The 26,872-nt window shown below is 32.0% G+C and overlaps 1 protein-coding gene and 1 long non-coding RNA gene across 6 annotated transcripts in view; one reads left to right on the top strand and one right to left on the bottom strand.

Moving 5' to 3' along the window:
• LOC145944708 (uncharacterized) overlaps positions 1-26,872 on the top strand; it is a 189,807-nt gene that overhangs the window by 142,830 nt on the left and 20,105 nt on the right. The window contains exons 3-4 of the long non-coding RNA XR_014426729.1: positions 13,815-14,059; positions 14,153-14,196. This is a non-coding gene — a long non-coding RNA (uncharacterized LOC145944708). The remainder of the gene's footprint in view (positions 1-13,814; positions 14,060-14,152; positions 14,197-26,872) is intronic.
• The window catches only part of LOC145944705 (uncharacterized), a 171,760-nt gene that overhangs the window by 141,259 nt on the left and 3,629 nt on the right, over positions 1-26,872 (bottom strand). The window lies entirely within an intron of this gene.

Raw genomic sequence — 26,872 nt, 5'->3', positions numbered from 1 at the left:
GAAGCGCAATCGGGGATCGAAAGTGTTAAATCACGAATGAATGAATGTCGAAACAATCCGGCGCGGCGACAGGTATACAATACATTCGTATATATATGCATATTTCACCGCCATGTTGTGTTTTCCTCGGCAAATATCGGTAATACGTGCGAATTAATGTCGAAAGTATCGAATTACATATATCACGCGTATAATTACATTACGGGTTACGTATGGCGTGGTTAAATCGTAATTAGTGTATTTTATAACCTAACATTACGCGCGAGTTGTTGCCGCCCGAGGGCGGCACTTTAACCTTGAAGCAGTACTTGTCGCGACAAGCATAGTATCGGTGACTTTAATTGTCGTCGCACGTAAAACCCTGCGTACAATAGAGAAAATATTAGGAACAAATATTAAATATTAGGAATAAAAATTATTGTAAAATAATAAAATCGAAAAAACTCTGATATAAAAATACAAATTCGAGTATAAAGGACTAGTAAGGGCTAATAAACTAGTAAGAGTCCTTTATACCTGAATTTGTATTTTTATATTAGAGTTTTTCTGATTTTATTATTTTAAAATAATTATTATTCCTAATATTTCATATTTATTCCTAATATTTTTCCTATTGTGCGCAGGGCCTAATACGACGTATCTTCGCATTTTCGTCATCTTTACGCGTCCTCGTATATGTGCAGATTAATATCGGGAGTCGGGAGTGTTAGATATATGTCGAGTCACGCGAGTGTTAGTCAAGAGGATTGTCCTTCTTCAAAATCAGGAGCCCAAATCATCGAGCAGTAATCATCGACAGATCTTCAGCCTACATCATCGCGTAAATTATTGACAGATCTTTGCAACGTGTGTTAAGGTCAGTGCAAGGGTCTGTTATATTAAAATAATTGGTTATATTATATATGTACAAGATGCGAACATTCGTGCATTTCATCGTGAGATTTATTATTGATACGCAATGACATGTTTTAGAGATATGCAAAATCTATTATTTAAAGAAAAGTTTAATATAGAGAGAGAGATCAAGATAACTTTTTGATACTTAAATATTTAAGTCATTTTGGAGACATGTTTTTCTCTAAAAACAGCTGCAATAAAAAAAAATCGATTATATTCATTACATATCAAATTACATTCAACCGTTCATCTATTTAAAGCGGAACTATAATTGTAGATATCAATTTTTTTCATTTTCTTTTATACTCCAAAAATCTTTATACTTATTTTTATTATTATTGAATTGACATCCGTTTTATTTATTTTCATCATTGTTGATGTTATTCTCCTCTCTCCTTTCAATTTTATTATTATTATTATTATTCCGCTAACGCGTACATATTCTTTAACGGAATCTCTCAAACAGAAATGCCGACGCGCGTCTTCCTTCGACATTGCTTTCACGAGCGTTTCTCTGATAAGAGAAACGCTAGGCGACACAATAAGACGGAAATCTGCTGGAAGGAAGACGCCATGGATGGAAGGCAAGAGGAGAGTTTATCTCGGAAATAAAAGTACGAATAAATAAACGGAGAACGAATGCACGAATGTTCGTACATTAGCCTCCGCGAGAATGCATCCAAGGATGCCGTACTCTTGGTTGCATCCTTCGATCAAGCGTATGCAGAAAGATCTGTGGATAAAGACATCGAGCATAGAGATGCAGAAAGTGTACGTGGATGCTCTAGTCGCATCATATTCTCTTCCCTCTGCAATACTTTTTGCCGCTCGATGTTTTTATTTCTTTGTTATCTACTGAAAAAATTCTATTTTCTGATCGAAAATTTTAAAACCTCTATAATTGCACATTTTTAATTATTAATTTTTAAATATTATGAATTATTTTAAATCCTATGAGTATTTTAAATCCTATGATATTTTAAATACTATGAAATATTTTATATTCATCGACAGTTTTATATATTGGGGGTAAAATTATAATAGAACAGTTTTATTTGTTATTAGTAGAAAAAAGATATGAAAAGATTTTTCTGTGAAAAACAAAAATGTAATATATAACATTTTTTATAGCAAAACTTTCCATTAGATGCGCGAAATATTTTACACGTTATATACATATACATACAATGTTTGATGTTTTTCGACATTTTTATTAAGAAAAAAAGATTTTAAAATAATTAAAAATTAATATTTTTTAAAAATATGGTATAATATACTACTTCTATATATATACATATGTATTATATAACGCAGTAATTTAAATATTTTATATTTGGTTAATGAATGCACTGTTGATATCGTATGCTGCTGACAAATAAACATCTATTCTTCCTCGTGAATTGGATATTATATTCGAGCATTTTCGTTTCGGTCACAGAGCCTCTCAATACGTGCAAAAGCCGATAGTAACGTTGCTATTTTATTTAAAAGGCGGCAAGATAAAATATTTAAATATTTGGCTAGAAACAAAGCGATACCGTCTATTTTCGATTTATGAACTTACGTAAGCAGCGATCGACAGTCCATTTTGAAAGATTTAAGATTTACGTAGTTACAAATGCATGCACTCTTCTGTTAATGCACACACGTACACGATATATATATAACTATCATAAGATACCAAATTGTACAAACATAGTGCCCTTAATTTAACAATAAGCTCTGCAGCATATTTTAGGAATAAAAAAAGCATCATATGTGAACTGCGCAAAGCTTTGTTAAAAAGCTAAAGCTGCGAAAAAGAAAGAAGAACACTTTACTTAGATTTTTATTTGAAAATATCGATTGTCTCCCCCCTCCCCCCAATGCAAGCTGCCTTTATTCAATTATCGAGTACAAATTTGATGAGTCACCAATTAATTATTATTCTTTTCTTCCAAACAATCAAGATTTGATATCGTAAACTAATAACAGTCTGATACCTCGTACAAACTATGTATCTTTGATTTCATTATTTCTTATTTTTCGCGATTTTCGCTTCTTGCTCCGATTTCTGGCTTATCCTCGCGACAGGCGGTACGTTTCAGGAATAGCGTAGAAAATGGAGACGGAACCAGTTTTGCCTCGGGACAAATTAAATTTCAGCGAGTCGACGCGCGCCTAGACGTGTGCGAGCGAGTAAACTCGATCGCGCGAGAACGAGCGACGAGACATGAAACACGCACGCACGTATTCACGCATTCGCGTATCCGCATCATCCCGGATGCACCAGTGTGCATTATTCGCGACGTGTTAGGGGATTTCGTAATTCTCGCGAGAGAAAAAGAGAGAGAGAGAAAGAGAAGACGGAGAGAATCCGAGGAGGCTCTGAGAGGCACGAAGGTTTTTACGTTGTTCTAAAAATCTCCGAGCATTCGTGAAACTGCAACCCAAAGCCGTGTTGCGATGCATACTGATGCAAGTATCACATTGTCGCGTATATTGACAAATGGGAAGTCAATATTCTTATAATAAAAATGTGATATGTATATGAAACGATTTACGTATTGCATAAAATGTGAGCAATGTACATACCAAGTTTAATCAAATGAATTAAAAATCTATTTAATATTAACTTTAATAGATTTATTTGTTATAAAATCTATTTCAAATTAAGCTGAAGATTTTATTGCACAATTTTATCCGCGATTCTTTTTTAATAAAAATGTCTTGGGACAAAATCATCCCTCGCAATTTTTTAATTTTAATATATACATATATATTTTACAAGATATTATTGCGCATTTGTGCATGATTAAGATTTATATTAAATTTTATATAGGTATTAGATATTGATTTTGTTCCAAGAAATTTTTATTAAAAAAGAATTGCGCAATAAAATTATGCAATAAAATTTTTGTTTAAATTTAAATGGATTTTATTTTGACAGAATTTTAATTCATTTGATTAAATTTAGTATGCACAAAACTCACATTTTATAAAACGTAAATAATTATACGGTACAATAACACATTATGACATGAGGTACTTTGGCATGTGTTTCCGAGTATATTTGAGAGCTATGTAACAGGAAGAAGTGTTACTGGCATCTGCAAACTATTCTTTACAATGGGCAATAAAGGTTCGCAATGATCTTCTCACAGCGGAAATAAATTGTGAAGTAGACATAAACTGCAATTTACGGTAGGAGCGAGTTAACAACTATAAGCTTCAAATCAAAATCTTACTGACGTAAAAACCGCTTGAAATTAATCCAAGAATTATAGCATGCTCGATTCATATAACGCTGATTGATGTCAGGATAATTATTGATTTTATCAGAATTATAGTTACTATCAAAAATAACTTTTAATAATCGTATAACTTTTTTTATTTCTATGGACTCTCGTTTTACGCGAGTACTAAAACTTGTAGTAATATCAATATTTAGGATTACATATTCAAGAGTTCACGCGTTTCGTGATATCGCCAATAAATAACGTAGTTGCAACCAGGGATAACTGGGCAACAATGATATACGACAGTTAAATATACAATTGTCTGCAAATAAATACTGTTATCGATTAACCCAGCAGCCATGTCTGATAGTTTAGCATACTCGCGCGGTATCATCAATCATCGGAAATTCACGTTGAAATTAGACAAGACGCGAGATTTATTTATGTAATACAATTCACAACGATATTGTCAAATTCTACCGTTTTCATCAACCCTTTTGATATCTGAATGTACACCTGTTGATTAGGTAAAAATATTTCGCCTTTTTAATCTGCTTGAACATTTAATTTTTAACTCGCAAAGAAAAACAGGAATAACGCCAGTTAGATATGCGAATCGCGCATTAATTAACGAAAATATAAATTCCCTCTGCGTTCGGCGAGTTATTAAATTTCACTGTAAATTTAAAGTATTTCGCTTCTCGGAAAATAAACGCGGGCAAAAAAATTTTCTTTTTTTACGAGATAATAATGAAAAAACGACGAGGAAACTGTTCCGCAAAATTGTGGACATTTGATGCGATATTTTAATTGTCGCGATATTTTAAATATTTATTAATCGAGTAGTTGATAACGACATTTTATTATCGAAATATATTTCATTCGAAAAATTATTCAATTACGTTTTATTTTTGATGAAAAAATAAATATAAATATAATTTTGAATAGATATAATTAATTTAAATATATATATTCTACTGCTAATTATATAATATTATTGTATAAAAAAATCCGTGAACTTTAATAGAGGAAAAATTTAAAGATTATATTAAAGAAGATCAAAGTATGAAAAATGAAGAAACAAAAATGAAATATAGAAACAGAACAATTGTGACTAGACTTAATAATTTACAAGGAGAATTTTTTCGTTGTAAATTTCCGCGAGAGAAAGAAAAGGGTGGGGGAGAAGAGAAAGGGGAGTATTTAAATAATGTAATAAAAATCCAATGATCGGCTTTCTCACACGGTGTTGTATTACTTTCAGAGCGTTCGTTAAGCGCGTCGCGACGCGCGCGTAAAGCGCGTCGTTTGCATAAGTCGGCATCGCTTTTCCGCTCAACAGTTTCACGCAACAACGAGCAATGCGCCGCGTCGTGTCGCGTCGCGACGCGGTGCAGCGCACCGCGCGACGTCGCCTCGCGCGGAAAAAAAGAGGAGCGCATTCCCACGTGAAATTGCATCGTGCCGCGCCGTGTACGCGGCCGGGTTTATTAGCGTCGCATTATTTATTGTCCGCGTCGCGACGCCCTAGTTGCGATAATCGAGCCGACGCTTGCGAGTGTTCCGCCGCGCTCGCTTTACCGCGTTCGAAATTTCCCTGAAAAATCTCAAAATTATCGCGCGTTAAGATAATTACGTGCGGTACGTCGTATCGGTGTAACGGATATCCTTTCTCGGGCAAAAATACATTAGCGGTCGTGAAAGTTCGTAGCAATTTCGTAGGTGAAACATTAATTGTTGTGTAAAATTATCTAATACTCTCTGAAAAATTAAGAAGAGAAAGAAGGAGCGAATTCCCGAATAAAAAAATACGAAGACACACAGCAAAAAATTACAATTTTCTGTGCAATGAATATCTGCATTAAGCGAGAATTTATTGCATTCTTTTTTTATTCGTTATTATACTAAATAATTGAAATTAGTAAAATGGATAACATTTGAAACCGATACATTATGCAATCATCACTCGAATGTTCTTTAATCCTATATCTTTTTCCCTCTTTTTCTCGCTCTTGCTAAAGAACTCTCAGAGGACCCTTTAGGTATTCCCTTACTTACGCATTGCAGAGTTATCTTTCGAAGTATCGAGCTCCCGAATGATAACTGTCTTGGGATTAAAGCAATGGACAGAATAAATCGTTATATTCGGTTGTCAATATCTAGAGTTGGTTAAAGTTATCAGCGCAATTTTTCAACAAAGTTTACCAAGTTTACTTTCTGTTTTGTATTAGTTAATAAAATTTTAAAACTAGTCCGTCTCTCTCAACACATCACTTGGCATAAAGTAAATAACGCTTTGCGATCTGTGATCAATATAAAAGATTCGTGATCTGTTACTGCAAACAAGCAGCTTCAGCATAACAACTTGGCAGTTGGGTCTGCTTGTTAGATATATAGATGCTGTGCTTGTGGTTAACCCATCACTCGTGACTGAGGGAACCCTCAAGGTTCCCCAATGTTTTATGACCGATCTACCACTTATGATTCAGTATGGGACTTAATTACACATCTATCAAAATATAACAGAATAGCGTGACTTGTACAGGATGTTCAGTAAATAACGGTGCAATATTTGAAGAAATAATTTCTTCTAGAAGAAATATAGCCTAAAAAATATAGAATTCCTTTTCGTTGTGTAATTTGCAACAAGAAAGAATAGTTTTGAATATAATCATAGTGTGTGTGCGTTATGTACTTGTCAAACAATTTTATTAGTCTTTTTATGCATAATTTTAATAAAAACATTTTGTCTATTCTCTATCAAACATTTTTGCAAAACAAGAACTATGAAGTTTCAAATCTTTTTATTAATAATTCTTTTTAACAAATTTCCAATATTAGTCGATGAAGTTTATTAGAGAAAAGAAAGAAAGAGAGAGAAAAAGTAAAAAAAAAGACTTTTTTTACATTAAAATATAATATTCATTAAAGAAAATATTTTTTATTATTGTTATATAATTATTAATATTATTTTTGAAGTTAACTGTATCTCTTCCATAAAATATTGTGTTTTTTTAAATCCGATATACAGATGAGATCTATATCAAAAACCTGTTAGCTCAATTTGCCAAAAAATATTGTTTTGAAGACTCTTTCAAAACAAACGATTCAATTGTTTACACAAATCACATAGACGTAGTGTGAATACAACACGATGGATATTAACTGCATCATTGCACCGAAAAACAAGCGACTTTTGTTGCTGGCGGCGCTATTGATATTTTGTATATATATCATACACATTGCTCGTTAAGTGACCTCTCTCGAAAAATACTGAAGAACGAATAATTCTCAATAAAAAACAAATCACGCAATGCATGCTATCCTTTTTTTTCATAATTATATTTTAATAATTACAGATAAATTGTATACACATAGTAACAAAACAGAAAAAAATTATGAAAGAGAAGTATTTATATAAAAAAAGAGAAAAAGGATTTTTTATTGAAAAAATAGATTTTTAGTATGATAGTATACATATGTATGTATGTATGTATACATGTATCGATGAACAGTTGAAAAATCCACTGTTCGTCGCCGACGGCACGTACATCTCGGTTTTCATCATTTACGTGATCGCGACGTTCCTTTATGGCTCCATGAACAAGCGTGCATTGCACCATGATGGAGTATCGGATTTGTGTCTTACGTCGAGTAATCGCTGCGCGTATATAACCACATAATGCGCCACTACTACGCCACACTTTGTCCGTGCGTATGTTTACGACATAAATATTTCAGCTATTGTTTTGCCTCTAAGTCCTCTTATTGGCAGTATCGGAAAGTAATATCGTTTTCAAAATAATATCGTTTCTAACTTCAACAGTTATTTATCGAGCACATCTAACATTTGCAAAGATTGAATGAATAAAATTTCGAATAAATTGGATATTATCCGATATTATCTATCGATTGTTAATAATTATAACTTATTGATATCTCTCTCTTTCTACTCTTTTATATTACAATAAACTTCTTCTAAAAATACAAATATCAAAGATTAAATCAATTAATAAAGCGATGTTCGAATATATAGAGAAATCAATGGTTCTTAAAATTATGAATAATTAAAGAAATTCTTAGACAATCAAAGTCGAGTGTTTTAAAATAACAATATATTTCACATTATAATTAAAAAGACTTTATCTATTCTTCTCTTTTATAAGACTTTTGATCCATTTAATTATATGAGATGAAATTTTTTCGTGTTGAAAGTCAAGAAGAAGAAAAATAAAATTGTCAATATTAATTAAAGAAAAGAAGATATATGTGAATTTTGGGATATATTTGAAAAATCAATTTAAATATTCTGCACTAGAATAAAATTTTTAACATTTCTCGTGTCGTTTGAAAATTTAGGTATGTTATTTTTAAATTAAAAAAGAACGCTGGGGGAAATTTCTATCACGATCCATGATGTACATTTAAACCTGCTCAAATTTTCAGAATAACCGTTGCATAACCTTTTCCTCCTCTATTCCCGGACTAATAATTCCCGACCGATAATTTCTCCAAATTTCCGACAAAATTACGACTTCCTTCGGTAACTGACTCGGCCCTTCGCTCCCGTTGGGGGTACCTTCATTAACTTCTTCGGGGTAATCCATAGATTACGGACGCGCCTTATCCAGGTGAAACGTATGGACTGTTCGCGTGCGCCAGCACCTGAAGGGTGGAGGGTTGAAGTTGTCGGAGGGTGGATGGGTGAGACGTCTCGGTATCGGAGGGTGGATCTATAGATCCGCCGCGTGGCGGCTGTCCCCCATGAATCACGAGGGCTATCTGCTGGAATACCAGCTGTATTTACAACAGCACGCCAGCGGCGACCGCTCGGCCGCCTATATCTTTCTAATCAACTGTTTGTCTAATGTCTATGTAAATACGGTATGTTAATTATCCCGATGCGATGCTAACGTGCCGCACGGCTATTAATCTCGTCCTGTACGCGTTTCTTCCTCGCCGTTGTTGCACTTCCTGTCGGCGTGGACGTTCCAATTTCATGGTCGAAGCAATAAACAAAATCCGATAGTTGAATGGAAATGGAAACTTTATTGCACTTGGTTAAAAACGCAACGATAAATTGAATTGCTTTATTATGTTCTTATTATCATATTATTTAAAATCTTAAAATTTGATATTTTTAGTAACATATTAATTATATTCTCTCTCTCCTCCATATGATATTATAAATAAAATTTTGAAATATCAATATTGTTTATCGATAAAATACATTAACTCGTTACATATATACATTCTGATTATGTGAAGTCTTGAACATTTTAAATATTCAAATGTTTATTTATAAATATTTAAATATTTATTTTTGACGGCATAAATAATACACATGGCTAATTCTTCATTCGTTAAATTCAGGATCGACCGTTTTGGCAATTTTATTATTGTACATAATTAATTTGCAAATTTATTCAATTTTGACTTATTACGACTCTTCATTCGTTACTTAATTATCTGAAAATGTTTGATAATACCGTCGGTGATATCGATAAGTATCCTCATTTCATGGCATTGCTATCATATGATTACCATTTGGGCATTAGTGCTAAATCAGTATCAGTATCTAATTGTGATACCAAGTGACGTATATTTCGATACACATACTCGATTCCACCGAAAGCGACGGAATTTAACAATTGAATCGCATTAGAATCAACGACATGAATTGATCCGCTAGTAATTACAACTTTGTAATTATATTATGATTGCGCTTTGATCATATCGTGATTGCATTTTGGTTGTATTATAATAGTGTTATAATTATATCGTAATATTTAAATGATATCGTTGTGACATAGTTGTGTAAGCGTATTAGAAATGCATTAGAAATTAAACTCTAATTATATCTTTATGTTTGTAGAAGAAATTAAGTGTCCGGAGAATCGTAATACATAATTGCAATTACAAATTCACTGTTAATCAAATCATTATGATTTTCTTCGTACATTTGTTGATTAAAAACATACTATACAATAATTCAAGCAACATAATAATTAATTATTAAATATAATTAATCGTTGTTTATATATATATATATATATATATATATATATATTATTTTACTAATAAATATCCAAATATTAACTAATAACACCATTCGGTAATTTTCGTAACGGCGGCGAGTCCCGGTTGGCGATATTTCTCGGTAGCGAAAAAAACCTCGTCCCGCGCAACACCGAAAATGAGTAATTTCCAGGATTAATTACTGCCCAAAGTTTGAACGTGAGTCTCTTTACTGCATATTAGAGAAGGGGTTAGCGAAAAAAGGGAAGGGGGCGAAATGGGTGAAAGGTGGCACGAGCTGGTACGGTCTGAGTGCTTCTTTTTCGAGGATGGAATGTGGTATTAGCGCTGTTTCGCCAAGGCACCCTTCAATTTAACCCTCCTCCGTTTAAAGCGCAGTAGAGGGTGGCAGAGGAAGACGGGCTCTGCGCGGGCGGCTACGGCAAAGCGGAAGTACGAACCGACGCAAAACACAGGGGAAAAATTGTTACAAAACGTAAACAAGCTTGTTGTTCCGATACTGTTACATTATGCGTCTCGTTATTGTTAAATTAAGAGGGAATGGGGGAGAAACCGTTGCATGAAGAAATTGTTTCCCGTTGCTTCATCAAACGGCACGTTATTATGTTTATCCTTTATTGAAAACCGAGTTTCTCCTTGTGAAACTCTTTATTCATTTTAAAGAGTTTAATAACATAAACTCAAAACTTAAAATTAAAAACAATTATATTTAAAGATTAGACACATTTTTCTTTTAATAAAATAGTGAAGAATAAAATAAATAGTATGAAATAATTCTTACTGCGTACGACTACATTTTTAAAGTAATATTCAAATAGTATATATTAAGAATTTAAAAGAGATTATTCTTAAGATATATAAATAAAATTATATAATTTAAAACTGATTCTAATTATATAAATAAAAAAAGACTTGAAAATCTGGAAATTGTCGAGGTATATAAGAGAAGAAATTTTAAAATTCTAAGAATTTAACAAATTTTACAGATATAATAAATTTTGAAAGTCTTAGAAGATATATCTAAAAGATTCAAGAGTCCCTCTTCACACCGAGCATTTCAAGCTTAGGTGTTTATTAAGCACTGAAGTGTTTAACACTTCAATTTCAATGAGCTTCTTATATAAGTTTGTTTGTCGAGACGATAATAATCGGTTAAAATACATATATAATGTTCCACGTTGTCCGCATTTTCTTTTATCTACAGATTCTTTAATGAGATTTTTTTCTTAATGAAACTCTACGGAAGGATTAATAAATTTTAGATTATAAGCGATCGTCAAAAAGAGTTTTGCAAATTTCTCTGCTTCAAAACTTATTTTTCTTTTGCTATCATCTACAAATTCTTTGATCAGTTAAAAATTAATTTTTTTATTCATTTTTTGTTCAGGCAGACTTTTTCTTATAATTTTGTTTATATCGAATATTGATAATTTTTATAATTAACTTTTAAATTAGGATTCGATATAACCTTCTGTTGCATCGCATTGCCTCCGGACAACAAAACGAATAAATACAATTAAAGGTGCTTTATATAAGCGGTATCTGACATTTCAAACATTCTTTCGATAATACAAACGTAATATTCCTATGAAAAACACATGTATTTTGTTTTGAATAAAAATTTGCGGATATTCGTGATGTTTCCCATTCTCGATGAATAATACTGCGAGAGAATGAAAGTGAAGTTTAAATATTAAACGAAGAAAATTTTGTTATTTTATTTGCGTTTCCAAACTTTAATTGGCAATCTTAAATTATATATATTTATACATATGTATATCATATATGTATACATACTGCTTATAATTCAAAAACTTATAATGTTTGTACTTATGTATTATAATTTTTTGCGATTAGTTTAAATTAATATTATATCTTTACTAATTTGGTACTTCTTTAACATGAAATCAAATTCAGATGTATAGCACAATCAAGTGCTAATTTATTGCTGCAATATCTCGCATTTATTCTATTAATTAGCAAGAAATTTGTATGAAGAAATTGATTTAACATTTACGCTATTACCTCACCAGAAAATACTTATAGCTTATATATATTACAAACAAAAAGAAATATATTAGAATTAATTGATAATTAATTATTCAGACATAAATAGATTTTTAAAATATTAAATTTTTATATATACATGCATCCATCACGGAATATATAACTATATAACGGTAAAGCAAGAAGTTAATATCAGTTTGATATCAAATTATTTCCTCGAATTAATTTCCATCAAAATATCGGAAATAATTGTCACCAAAAATTCCGAATTTATTTCTCGCTAAATGGATTTAATAAATATCGAAAACGTTTAAACGCTTATATTGCTATAAAAGTAAACTATATTAATGCAATTAATTGTTTTTTCGAGTTTGATATTAAAATGTTTTTTATTTGCTCCCGAGATATATTAATTTATTGCTCATTGTTTAATTTTAAAAATATCAAGAAATGTAGAAGTAGGCAACTTGCCATGGATAAAATATATTAAAATAATTAATTGTTTTACCGATTTTGTGTGATATTAAAATGTTTTTCAGAAATGAAAATGTTATTAAGTTAGCATCTTTATTGAGAGAATATCAATTTTTTATAATATACTAGAATAACTTAAGCGCGCGTTACGCGCGCGTCATTCTTCAGTTTTGTATTTAAAAAAATGATATTTAACAAAAAAGTAATATAAAGTTTATCTAAACTCGACTAATATTTTTTTACAGAAATCAGTTGATTAAAGTATTAATTTACTAATTAAATTTTAAAATAAAAATATGTTATAAAAATTAAAATAGTAATATGTTGTAAATAATATGTTATAATACGTTATTTTCGATTAATATTTTTTTGATAGAAATCAGCTGATAACTGTCAAAAATATTAAGCGAGTTTAAAGTATTATAACATTATTTAAAACATATTATATTATATTAATTTTTATAACATATTATTTTAAAAATTAATTAGCAAATTAACGCTTTAATCAGCTGATTTCTATAAAAAAATATTAATAAAGCGAAAATTTGCTAATTAAATATTCTAGCTTATATATTTATATTGTGTATGTTATAACTTGCTAATTAAATTTTAAAATAATAATATGGTAAAAGTTATAAAATAGTAATGTGTTGTAAATAATATGTTATAATACCTTATTCTCTCGATTAATATTTTTTCTTTCTAAAGCTATATCTTTTCGAACGAATCTCCTTCGAGTTTTAATTAATTATTATTAAGTTATGTATATAGTATCGCGCGCGCGTTATTAGAGTGAAGTTGCCGATGTTTGTAGCCTCGGCTACAATCATTACCGAAACGCCGCGAGTATCAGGCAGTTTGAGCTGCGTCCCGCTGTGATTAATTAGTAAGCATAATCGTTAGAAACGATTTCTAACCTTTGTATTGTAATATTTATCAATCGCATATCATAATTTCAACGTTAATATGTAGTCGTAATTGTTCGAAACGCATATTTCGCGAAAAATTCGACGCAAAATCTCTTGCCAACATAACCCAACTTAATCTGTTTTCGCGCGCGCGAATATGTTGCGATCCGTGGATATATTTATCGTTAATTCTAGTTTACATATTTATATTGTGTTATAATGCGAAATAATAAGATTATTCTAATATATGTATGTATTTTATTTGTTACAGGTAACAGTGCGATACACAGTGCGATTCTATTGCGTCGTGTCGGGAGTGCCGTGTAAAGTATCGCGCGTCGGGAGTGCCGTGTAAAGTTTCGGGCGTCGGGAATGTCATGTAAATAAAGTATCGGACAATCGTAATTATTCGTGTTTTCGCGAGTGTCGTGAGTGCTACGAAGGAGCAATGACGGTCAACCAAGAGAGGAGGAGGAGGCCCGGGGAGGCATCGGGCGACAGCAGGGCAACTGTGAGGTATGCAAATAAAAACTTTTTTTCTAAACTGCATTGTTTGAGATATTTGGCACACATATATGTTTATACATAATTTCAATATTTTGTTTTCAGATCAATGTGTGCTGTGTACTACAACTCCGCTATTGCACGTATCGGTGAGTGAGAAATTGTTTATATAAATATTTCTATAGCGGTAATGGGGATATATATATAGTATGTTGAAAATATTAAAATAGTAATATATTTTAAATATGTTGTAATATCTTATCCGCGATTAATATTTTTTGGCAAAAATCAGATGATAATTGTCAAAAATATTAATTGAATTTAAAATATTATAACATCCCTTTCTAAAAAAAAGACATGTTAAGTCGATTCTCGCAAGTATTGTTGCATCTTTTCCGCGATGCTGATTGACTGTTTCGATTTGCATTGTGCGTTATATTCGTAGCATCGAGAGGTTGTCATCGCGAGGATTAGTAGTTTAACAGTTTGTTCAAAATAAAATTAAATACAATAATATGTTTGAAATAATATGTTATAATACTTTATCCGCGATTAATATTTTTTGACAGAAATCAACTAATAACTGTCAAAAATATTAATCGAGTTTAAAGTATTATAATATATTATTTAAAACTAATACTATTATTTTATTTAATTTTATTTTGAACAAACTGTCAAACTACTAATTCTCGCGATGATAACCTCTCGATGCTACGAATATAACACAACGCGAATCTTGACAGTTAATGAGCATCGTGGAAAAGCGGCAGCAATAAACTTCGATATATGCGAGTACCGACTTTACATATCTTTTTTAGAAAAGGAATTTTTTGATAATAGAAAAATAATTAATTTGGGCAATAAATTCGTATTTAATTATACTTTACATCTGAACTTGATTTCATGACATCAGATGACATCAGAAGAGAATGATAAATTATCAAAAATAAATATTTTCTATTTTTATAAGTATTATACTTTATATTTATATTCATATTTTCTTTATTTGTTGGAAACATTGCAAACACATTGAATATTCTTTGTGCACAAAGTGTGTACAAGAATTAATTATTATAAATTTATATTTTAAATTAATGCATTGATTGTTATTAAAAAATTCGTAATTTCGATCTCGATATCATACAATTATTTTTAATGCAATCTTTCTAAAATAACACAGAATTATTAATAGAGGATTAATATTCCGCGACACGTTAAACAATATATTTTATAGAAGCTGTATAATATACACATAAGTGAATATCCATACATAGGTATTATAGATATTAGGAAATGCATGCATATGTATACAAAATCATACATATACGGCTTTGTGCCAAATTGTGTACACATGGCAATCAACGTATTAAATATTAAAATTAACATCCCATTCATTGGACTATAATAATCGCGAAAATTAAAGAACGAAAGAATATATATGCGTGGACTATGTTTTCAACATATAGTCCAATAAATTATATATTTTTCCAACCAGATTGGGAGAACAATAGAGATAATAATTTCGCGTTCAATTCTCTGTCTCGAGAATTGAATATTATTTTTCGCGTCGCGACGCCGACGTCATCGCCGTGCAAAACGGTGGTGCGGCGCGTGCGAACTCTCGCAATGCGCGCAAGGCGCGTAAGCAGTTTTTCGAAATGCATTCGTACTTGCCGGCAGCGGCAAAACGCTGAGCGAAGATACGTCCGCGCTTTATTATTCATGCTCCGGAACTAAATTCGCGAAACGAGGATTTACTACGCCATTTCGTCGCGCGCGAAAACGCCATATAAAAAGTTAGACGCCGAAATACGCGCCGGCGAAATTTTCCGCGTGCGATACGTCGAGCGTCACGATCCTCATCCTTTTCCATGTAGATCGCAAAAAGCATTAATTACCATTGTAATGAAAATTCTTGTACTCCATACAACTGCGCTACAACGCCAAAATTAAATACTTTTTCGTCGGTGGCCTGGTAACTATGATATAGCAAAGAGTTTATTTTGGTTTTCAATTTTCGAAAACATGATTCGCCAAAATTTTACTTTTAATGATATGTAAAGTATATTCAGTTTTTTTAGTAGTACGAAGTAATATTTTATCGTATTCTCCAATTCTCTATACATTTTTGCCATAAATATAGAGTTTATTTTATTGTGAATTATATATATATATATATATATATATCAATGACTTTCAGATAATTATTAAGAAATAAAACCTATGCAGTCACAATTTTTCAAAATAAAATTCTACATTTATTATATACGTTTATTTTGAACAAATGCAAGAAATTTGAAAAGACGAAAAGAGACATTTAAAAATCAGAAACATTTCTAGTTTCATATTCCGTATATTCATATCCTGTTATATGCTAACATCCATTTTTCCCATGTTAATCTGATTCTTCCTAAGTATGGAATTTATATTACGAGCTGTTTCTGTAAGTCATATCCGACTTTAAAATCATAACTTCGTATAACCAACGTTATACGAGTTTCTCAATTTTCTGTAAATTTACTGTGACGTGAAATTCATAAACATTTTTATAAAAATTGAAGCATAAAATATTTTTATAAAAGATATTATTTTAAAGAAAATATGTTATTCAATAAAAAATTATGTCGCTTTATAGCATGATACGTAATAATCGATTATCTAAAAAAAATTTGCTTTATATAGAAGCTTTTTATAAAAGTAAAATTTTTATTTCACTACATTTATCATTTCTATATGCACTCGAATTATCAAAACTTTAAATATTAGTAATAATAGAAAATTAATAACTTTTGTATTACTGCAATTTATAATAATTTTGCAGAATCAAACAGTTTTATCTTTTTTAAAATTATAATAAAAGCATGTCTTCTATAAAATTGCAAATTTTTAATTGAATATATTTCAGTGATTATGACACCGCGAAAATATATACACAGAGAGAATTTTCTCTTAGAATTTACCCTGAAAATCATGGTAATCCTGGAATAATATGGTATGGAAAGAATTTTATGAGAATTTCTCTCATTAATATATTTATCACAATAAAAAATAATATTTATCACAATAAAATATAAAATATGTTTGATTAATTTTACTAAAAGTATGGTAAAATTAATCAAACATATTTTTAAAATTCTTTAGAGAAAATTCTCTCTGTGTAACAATTGTAGACTCTTTACTCATTTATCCTTAAATCTTTTAACACGTAAATCGGAAATATCGAGGCGAGCTCTAAGAACCGACAAACCAGGACGCTTTCAATTCGCGGTATAATCAGCCCGGATCCTTCTCGCGTTCGATCACCGTGAGAAATGTTGCTCTGACGATGATAAAAAAAAAAAGAAAAGGATGAGAAAGAAGGGACTCGAATCGGAGACTTTCGGCACGCGTCGGTCAGCGACATTGTTGGCGAATGATCGACGATCGCGAGCAGATAGAGGGAACGTAAGAAAGAATGGACTTTGAATTTTTTTGCGTCGCTCAGCCGCTGACAAATGATGCGCGAATCTGGAAACGCGATGGTGTCGCGACGCCCATGCGTCATCGGTTGAGCAACAAGGCGCGCGGGTGCACCATCACCCCCCTCGGGATATACTTTATAGCGCGATTTATCATATTCCACGCGCAAAATCCGCCGGCCCCGCGATTTCGCGACACAGAATTCACTCCGTGCACCTTCCTCCGTCCGCGTTCCACCCACGTCCTCCTGACGCAACAAAGGATCGAAACTCGGGCGAATAACGCGAAAAACCGAAACGAGGAGTCTTTTAAAAGTGTTAGACTTTACGCAAGTTGAACGATCTTTAATTATTTTGCAAACAAAAATAATAAAAAGAAAATATGAAATTTAAAGAATTATAAATTTTTTTATCAACGAATTTTTTAATTAATCTTTTTTTTAAATAAAAATCTCGAGAAATATTAATATCTCGAGTTGCAAACGATTGAAAATAAAAATTGTTACTGAATTGATATTCCAAAATCTATATATATTTTTTAGAAATTTTTATAACAGTTAATACACACACACACACATTTTTTTTGTCATTGAAAGTGATAATTTCTAATTGTTCACAACATAATTATTTGATCGTAACTTCTGAATGTCGTTTGATCTGGATGCTGCTGAAGAGATGCGCTATCGTTTTTACATTAAATTACTACAATAAACATGTCTACGTTTGTGAATACGAATTTTAAAATTAGAAAAATATTATTAACATCTGACAATTAGCCAAGAATTTTTATCGAAAGTATTATCGTTTATTCAACCTTTTTTTCCTCACAATCTTTTCATACACGATGGAGACTTTTTTCAATCTCCGCTTTTGCGTCCCCGCAGCTCTAGCCTACGAATTATCTTTATTCTCTCTCTTTCTCTCTTTCTCTTTAGCACCATCGGAGTCAGAATTTGGGTTTTGTCGTCGTCAGCCCTCAATGTGAGCCAACGTATTTGCATAGTTATCTCGAGCGCGCAGAATCTGCGAAAGAGCGAGCGAGCGGACTCTGTTTTCGCAGGACAATGATAATTTTTCCCTCGTCCCACACACGCGTGTATGCTACAGTGTACTTTAGCGCATCGATACGTCCCGGTCTCGTTTCATACCCCGTTTCGAGAGCGATGCGCTCGAGCTTAATCGCCGCCGGCCGCCTTTTTCCGTTCACGAGAGCGAGCCCTCTCTGCGCCGCTCCGTGCCCGTCCATGGCTCGGAGATATATTATTCAGAGTTAAAAGGCTGCATACACACAGTCAAAAACGAATCCATTGAATCAGATTTTAATGCAAATCGAAATTACATTAACCGCTTCATTTCCACTTTTGAATATTAAATCGTAGAATGCAATATTGAATCGTAGAATTATAAAAACACACATTGCACATTATTATGTAGTGTATTAAAGCAGAAAGATATGCAAGTATAATTCTGAATACATTTTTGAACATATATATATATATTTGAAACATTTTAACATTTAACGGTTTAACAACAGAAACAGTTTCTCTACTGATTTTTAATGATGATAGAATTAAATTGCATATTATGAATACGCTACTGCAAAAATAGGGAAAAAAGCTTAATCGCAAATTATTCATTAAAATTCTGCTCCAATATCTTAATCTTTGACGAAATTTGAGACATTTAAATCACATATGTATATACATTATTCGCAGGAAGAGTTTTAAATACGCTGGTTCCTCAGAATTTGGATTTGAAATATCGCTGAGAATGGTCTTGAATCTTAAAAAAGCACTAGATTCCGCTAGATTCAGATATAAGATTCCGAATTTGAGATTGTCCCAAAATTCTGAAATCCTGAAATGACTCTTAAAGCTTGGATTTTTTTTTCGAGAAGCCTCATAAATTTGTAATAGTGGAATATTCGTGACGAATAGAAATCTAAATCCTTGATCCACGAGGAAAAATCCTGTGGATCCCAATGAAAGCCAAAGAATCTGATGTTGTCTAGCGAGATATCGAAACACCGTTGATCCGAAAGGAAGGAGAAGGAAGGAAACAATAGAAATCACGCATCACGTGATTTCGCAGCGGAATATCTGGCAAGCGCGCAACCACTTTAAATGCAGATGCATCCTGCATGTGGATCGGAGACATCCCCTACCCAACTCCCATCAACCCGTACAACCCCTAAACCGTTCCCGTAACCTCCGACCGTCCAAGTTTATGGTTCTCCGATGCTCTTCTTCTAAATACCAATAACTGTCCGACTGTCTAAGGCATCGAAATGCGTTTTGCGTGTACACGTGTGCGTGCACACATGCATATAAAATAGTGTCGCAGCATGCACGTGCCCATATAATCGATATCTCGACGCCATCTATCCATTTCCATTTCCCCTATCTGTGATCATTCAATTTTCTCACTTTTTCAAATTTCTTTTACGCTTACATACACACACATATATACAGGGTGTATCTAAATAAGTGCAAAAAATTTTAGGAGATGATTCTTTGTCGAAAATTAAGGGGTTTTTTAAATATAAACATATACTCTTATCCATCCCTGATAAGTTACACTTTTCTAAAGAGAGAGGTAAAAATTAAGTTATTTTTTTTCTCAAATTTCAGACAAATTAAAAAAATGAAACTAATAAAAAGGATATTTATTAATATTTTTTGTATCTTCCTGTATCGTTATAAGGGGATGAAACTAACAACCCTTATTTAATTTTTTATCAGAACTTTTTAACGGATAAGAGTATGTTTATATAAGAAACCCCCCTTAATTTTTGACAAAGAATCATCTCCTAAAATTTTCTGCACTTATTTAAATACATCCTGTATATATGTATACAACCGCCACTTTTATTTCTACAATTATAATTTTCATCTTTTTTACATTTTTCAATTCTGTTTATCTATCTAACATTTCTAACATAACATTCGTTTTATATATAACACAGGCAATTTCTATCCGTTTTATTTTTTCCTCGACACTTAGCACTCTTTGAATTTTCATGTCTTTCTTTTCTCAGAAGTTTCTATAAAAAAAACGATAACTTTCTCTATTTTTACATTTCAGATTAATCAATTTTCCAAACTGATATTTCCCAGCTTTCAAGATCTGAAATTTCAGAAAGATCTCTATTTAAAAAATTTCTCATTTTCCTTCATTTTCTCATTCTTCCGTATCTTTTCGAAATTCTTTTGACCTCCTCTATTTTCCATGTCATTGATCCGCGATCTTTCATGTGTCCGATCTGCCTGCAGGAAAGTTTCCACGGGAGTTAGCAATTATTTAACTCCTTCGGAATACTCGATTGCTAGTGAACCGAGAAAGGATATCCTCCTCGCCAGTGTAAATGCGAGGCGAAACGTAGCCGACGTTGCACTTCTTGCACTCGGCTGCGACCGCACCATCGAATGACAGCTTTTAAGCTTCCGCCGATTTCTCCGCCTGTCGTCGGAATTCGATTCCTTCTTGAACGAGTTTGAATGTTCGACGTAACTCTTCATTAAAAAGATAGAAACTAGCTATCACAAAAAAAAGGCAGATGGTTTTCGTTGTGAAAAAAAAAAGAAAATTACTAATTTGGTACCGCTAAACAAAAAATTAAATAAGAAATGGATAATTAGAAATAATAAAAAGCTAAAAAGAGAAGTAGTTTGATCTTTCAAAAATATTTGGGAATTCGAAAAAGTATTGGATTCGACCACAAATCATATTATGGTACAAATTAATTGTGACTTGACAAATCTAAGGCATTGCTTATTATTTCAAGTTGATTTGCGAACGAAAAAATAAATCAAAAATAAAATCAAAATGAATATTAAGAAGAAAGATACCTATACAAAATTCACAGAGTGATCTTAAAATTAGTTGTCAAATATTGTAATTTTTTTTAAGAGTTTTATTATATTTCATCTTTTTTGGTAATTAAATAAATAATAATTAAGAGTACTTTGGTAATTATAAATTTTATATATATATAAAATTTCTGAAAATTCTACAAAGCCTCAAATTTTGACAAATTCTTGATCATGTAAGAATACTATCTTTCAACATCTCCAAGCAAAGATCGGATACGCTAATAAAGCGCATCAGTCCTCTGCATCGCCGCTTTGTTCTTTTATGGAGTGAGGCGTAAAGAATGAGAGGGGGGATGGATTGTGATGAGACGGGGGGTTCGAAGAGATGGAAGAAAATTCGCAAGGGGTAGTGAAAAAAAGAGCGAGAGAAAGGGAGCGCGGTTTATGTCTGACATGGTAATTTTTATTTCCCGGGGCAAAAAGGCGCGCTTTCATGCGGTCGGAGCTTTCATCCCGTTCCTGGATGATAAAGGAACAGAAACGGAGAACGGAGAGTGTAGAGAGAGAGAGAAAGAGAGAACGCAAAAGAGAGAGACAGAGAAAGGCGGAGAAAGTGAAAGAGAGAAAGAGAAAAAGATACGAAGAGATGCAAAAACATTAAAATTATGGACTCGGTTTTCCAAGGAGCTATACACACATGGAAATACAAACAATAGAGACGCTCGTTCTTACGTCGGAATACCGGCTTGCGCGCTACGGTTGTGTTAATTTTATTAATATTTTATTAAAAATATTCCATTGTATTTAATACAATGAAGTTATATACGATTCATAAATTCACAAGGTACATATATGTATGTACACATAATAATCATAGTTTCAAGTAAAATACGAGCAGAAGATATAAGATTATTTTTATGAATGAGATATATCTTTTTTCTATAATTTTTTAGGAACTCTTGAAAAGATTAGATTAAAAAAATAAGTTTATCTATATATAGTTTACTTTCATAAGTACAATAAAGCATAATTGTACTTATAATATTTTTATAATCAATGATCAAAGTTAAAATAATTAAATTATCATCACAAGTTATGTACGTAATCGTGGAACGTTACTAGATTATCGATAATAAAAAATAAAAGATACATTTAGAAACTTCAATTGTTATATGTATATGAAAATTTGAAGATATTTCGTTATATAAAGTAATGAAATATCTTCAAACTTTCACACAGAGATATCATATTAATTATACATATATTATATCTATAAGATTTTACTGTACTTGTTATTATGAAAAAAATTATATATAGATAAAATTAATCTATTTTTAAATTCAATGTAATCTTTTAAAGTGTTTCTAAAAAAAAGATTTTATAAAAAGTAATTTTTGCGATTTTACAATGTTAGATTACTAGAATTTAAATCTTTAAATATTTATACGTACATATACATACACATATACATATATACATATATACATACTCTAGATTTTTAGTAAAAATATTTAAAAATTTAAATGCTTACATTTATAAATCCAACGTTGTCAGATCGTAAAGATTACTTATTTAGTCCTCAAATATATTTAACTAGATCTGTTAAAAACAGATAGTGAAAATATTTAAAGATTTAAATTCTCTTGCGTCTATAAATCGAACGTTGTTGGGGATCTTAAAAGTTACTTATTTAGTCCTTAAATATTTAACTAGATCTGTCGTCGAATCAAGAATGTCTAGAGAGATTTTCAATTCTAAAAATATATCAATCAAAAAATATTAATATATATATATATATATAAATATATATAAATATTTATATAATATTGAAATTTCTACAATTGGCCTTTTGAAAGTGCGTGGATGAGTTGCAAGATCGACATTTTATCTCGTTGTCTTCCCTTAGATCTTTAAATCCTTAGACTAGTTCGAACATTTATATAGCAAACATATTCAAACCTACTGCGATATATTCCAATACGTAAAAAAAGAAAAAAAAAAGAAAAAAAACAAAATGAATAAAGAGGTGCTTTTTGCAGCGATTTACTCCGGAATAACTCCGCGCGTTACGTAGCTTTAGATCCTTAAATACCTGAGGCTTTGGATCCATCGCATCTTTACAATCTCGGACTGTCGGTAGGATCGTAAAACCGTTAAATCTTTGGATCCTTTTGAACTCAATCGAACACGCTGGCAGCTGCGAGTATATTTTTGCGACGCATTTCGGCACGTAAACGCGAGAGCGGCGAAAGGGACGGCTTTTGTGGCGACTCGCTCGCGGATAAATCCGCGCGGCACATCTTTCACACGCAGCTTGTGAACGGAATTGTCGAATTCTCGGCTCGCGACTGCAAAAAGCGATACGTTTGGATCTAGATGATCCATTGTATCGCGCCCGGCACGTAAATTTCATTTTACAACGGATAACGAATTTTCATTGTCGCCATTTCGCTTCCCACCCTTTCTCACCAGGTGTATGTATATATTATCGCGCCCGGAACGCCTTTATATTCATCTAAATAATATAGATTGTCTCGATTATTTTCAAAAATTAAACAATTAGCGCGTAAATATAATTACATTAGTTAACGTACGTGTATTTAATCTCTTTTGCGCGTTATACCGTGTTTCATCATATTGTTGCAGATATTTTTGTAAATGTTATTTAAATTATTTGATATAGGTAATCAATATCAAAATTAGGATTTATATTCTTTGTCTCTCTTTATCTCTAAACCCTTTATTCAATTAATCCAATACTAGTTTCCAACAAAATATTTTCAATAACAGAAATACTGAGAATTAATGAAATAATAATGTAATAATATACCATATTCTTGTTTTATATCGTACTTTATTTTCAGTTTTTTGCTCCTTTTTTCGCATTTTTATATGCTGTGCTTCATCAACTTCAATATATTTTGCTTCATTTTACAGCTTACCGCGCTATATATTGCTCTATTACATATATAGCGCATTGCTCTATTTTTATTCTACTATGCTCGCCTCGCGTTGCTACGTTTCTTTTAATTTTCTTCGCATTATTTCGCTTTACTTTACTTTCTTCGTGCTTTGCTCTCCTCATCCCACTTCTCTTTAGTTTACTTTGCCTTGCTGCAATTTTTTCCCCTCTATCTTTCTGCTCTATATGCTTTATTTTACTCTACTTTGCCCTGCGTCGCTGTACATAAGTTTATTTTGCATTGCTCCGTTTCTTTTAATCTTCCTTTACTTCGCTTCGCTTTATCTTGTCTTATATTCGGATTCTGCTTTACTTTTCTCATTTTTCTTGATCCGGTTCTTGGCTTTAGTTTACTTTGCTTCTTCTTGGAATGTTACGTTTCTATATTCCCTGCTCCACTTGCTTCGTTGCGCTTTGCACCATTCTACTTCCCCTTGTTCCGCTTTGCTCCGTCTGGCGTGAACCCGAGGCTTTGGAGAAATCCGAGCCGGATTGACGACGGTATGTAATTTACTCGGAGCGTAGGAACGGAACGGGGCATAGGACGCCCCTCTGATTTTACGCAATGCATTTTAATCGCGGATTTAACGTTGCGGCGCTGCCGGCTCGTTTCGAAGATCAACCCCCTCGAAAAATCGATCCGGCTGAAGTCGCACGAAGAAAAGAAGCAGAAACTTACGGTGCCTTCTCAATGACGCTTATCCTTTGCTCTGCTCTTATTCTACTCCTTCCTCATTCTCAATGCTTCCGTAATCTTTCCACAATTCGCTTTTGTCGTTTTTCTCTCACTTTCCGCCTCTTTTTTTCACGTTCTCCACATTTTCTACGAATTTCTAGATACCTCCGCGACGTTATTTTCTTTAAAACGCTCAAAATTCTACCGAGGTCGTCATTTTGCTCCAATATCTTGTGAATAGTCCGAGAGTTTGCCAATTCTTTCCTCGTTGTAAACGCAATGTTTCTGTCAAACACTTTCTTCGTTGTAAACGCAATGCTTCTGTCGAACAAACGCCACGATTTTCACCCTCTGTAATTCGAGACTTCACGAGGGAGGCTCTTACCCTTCTTCCTTCTTGTGCCCCAACCCCCATCTCTTCCTCCTTTCCTCCCCTTCTGCCAGACTCCCTCGCTCGCGATCTCCATTCGCGCCTCATAATTAAAGTCTGGAGACACCGAGTATTTTCTATTAACATTCCTGGCTAACCCAGCGTGTTCAAAATGACCGCAGCTATTGCGGAATGTTGCGCAGCCGACCGGCTGTATCAAGGATGCACTTCTGCGCAGCAGGAATGTAACTGCATTTACTACTATTTGGAGTATGTTATAGCATTTTGTTCTTTCCGTGTAGAACTTTGTCATTCCAGTTCATATTTAATATTACATAGAAATATATGTTATGCTATATCCACAGAACTCTCGAGTATTTCAAAAAGAATACGATATTCTGCGGAAAATTATTTATATTTACTTATACACTATACAGTACGTATTATCTGCATTCTGTCTTCATCTTCTTTTTATTAATATAAAGCAATTTATGTTAAATTTTACATTGTATGGAATAAGTCAAATGCGTAATCAGAATATATACAAAATGTGTAATACTCCACATTTCAAAAATTTTAATAATCCTGATTATTCTTTATACATGATAAAAGCATTACATTTTTTTATCTTTTTTTAAACAGCTGTTAAAAGCAGGTTAACAATGTTTACTGTCCAAAATTATATAAAAAATTACCAAGAATTGCAATCATACACGAAATCGAGAATTGGTGGATTCTCTCCATTCACACAACATTCTGATGAAATTCTATACCTATGATTAACCAATTGCGTTGGAATATGCTTTGAAACCATCCATTGATATTCGACAGATATGTGAAATTTTATTAGCACGTATACGAGCTTTATATTGATGTATTTCCATAAAAAAAACAACAGAAAAACACGAAATTAATTATTCGTTTATTTCATATTTCGCATTTTTGTATCTGCATATTTATTCTTTCTCGATTGCCTTAAAAAATTACATTAAATAGAATTTAAAAAATTTGTAGCGCTGAATATCTTAATAATTATATTAATAAGGTTAATCTTTAAATATCGTATATCATGTTTGATTGCTATTATTTGCATTTCAATGTTTTCTCTGGAGAAGTAAGAAATTTTGCTCTGTATGTACAAGCAAACAAAATATATATATGTGTGTGTGTGTGTGTGTGTGTGTATATATTTAGGTATATATTCATTTTACATAATTTATCGAGGTTGAATTTTGCCGTGCAAGCGCGCACAATTATTTTGATTGTCAATATTATTCTGGTACTTCAATCTTTTTTGCATTTTTTATCGTGATTTTATTATTAAAAATATATAAATTTTAATAAAATTATTTATTTATTTCTTTAAATAAGAATTTTACAAATGTTAAAGGTATTCTAATTTTCAACCTTTAGAATCAACAAAATTGCAATAGAGTTTATTAAAAAATAAGATTAAAACTTATTCTTTTATATTCCTTTCAACTTCAAATTGATTTAAGTGCAGTAAAATTTTAGATGTAAAATTCAAGATATAGTTACCAGAATAT

This window comes from Prenolepis imparis, unplaced genomic scaffold (assembly GCF_030444845.1).
Source record: "Prenolepis imparis isolate NDT839.2.m4 unplaced genomic scaffold, iyPreImpa1.0 SCAF_13, whole genome shotgun sequence".
NCBI lineage: Eukaryota > Metazoa > Arthropoda > Insecta > Hymenoptera > Formicidae > Prenolepis > Prenolepis imparis.
The sequence above is the reverse complement of the archived record's forward strand: the minus strand, read 5'-3'. Positions and strand labels throughout refer to the sequence as shown.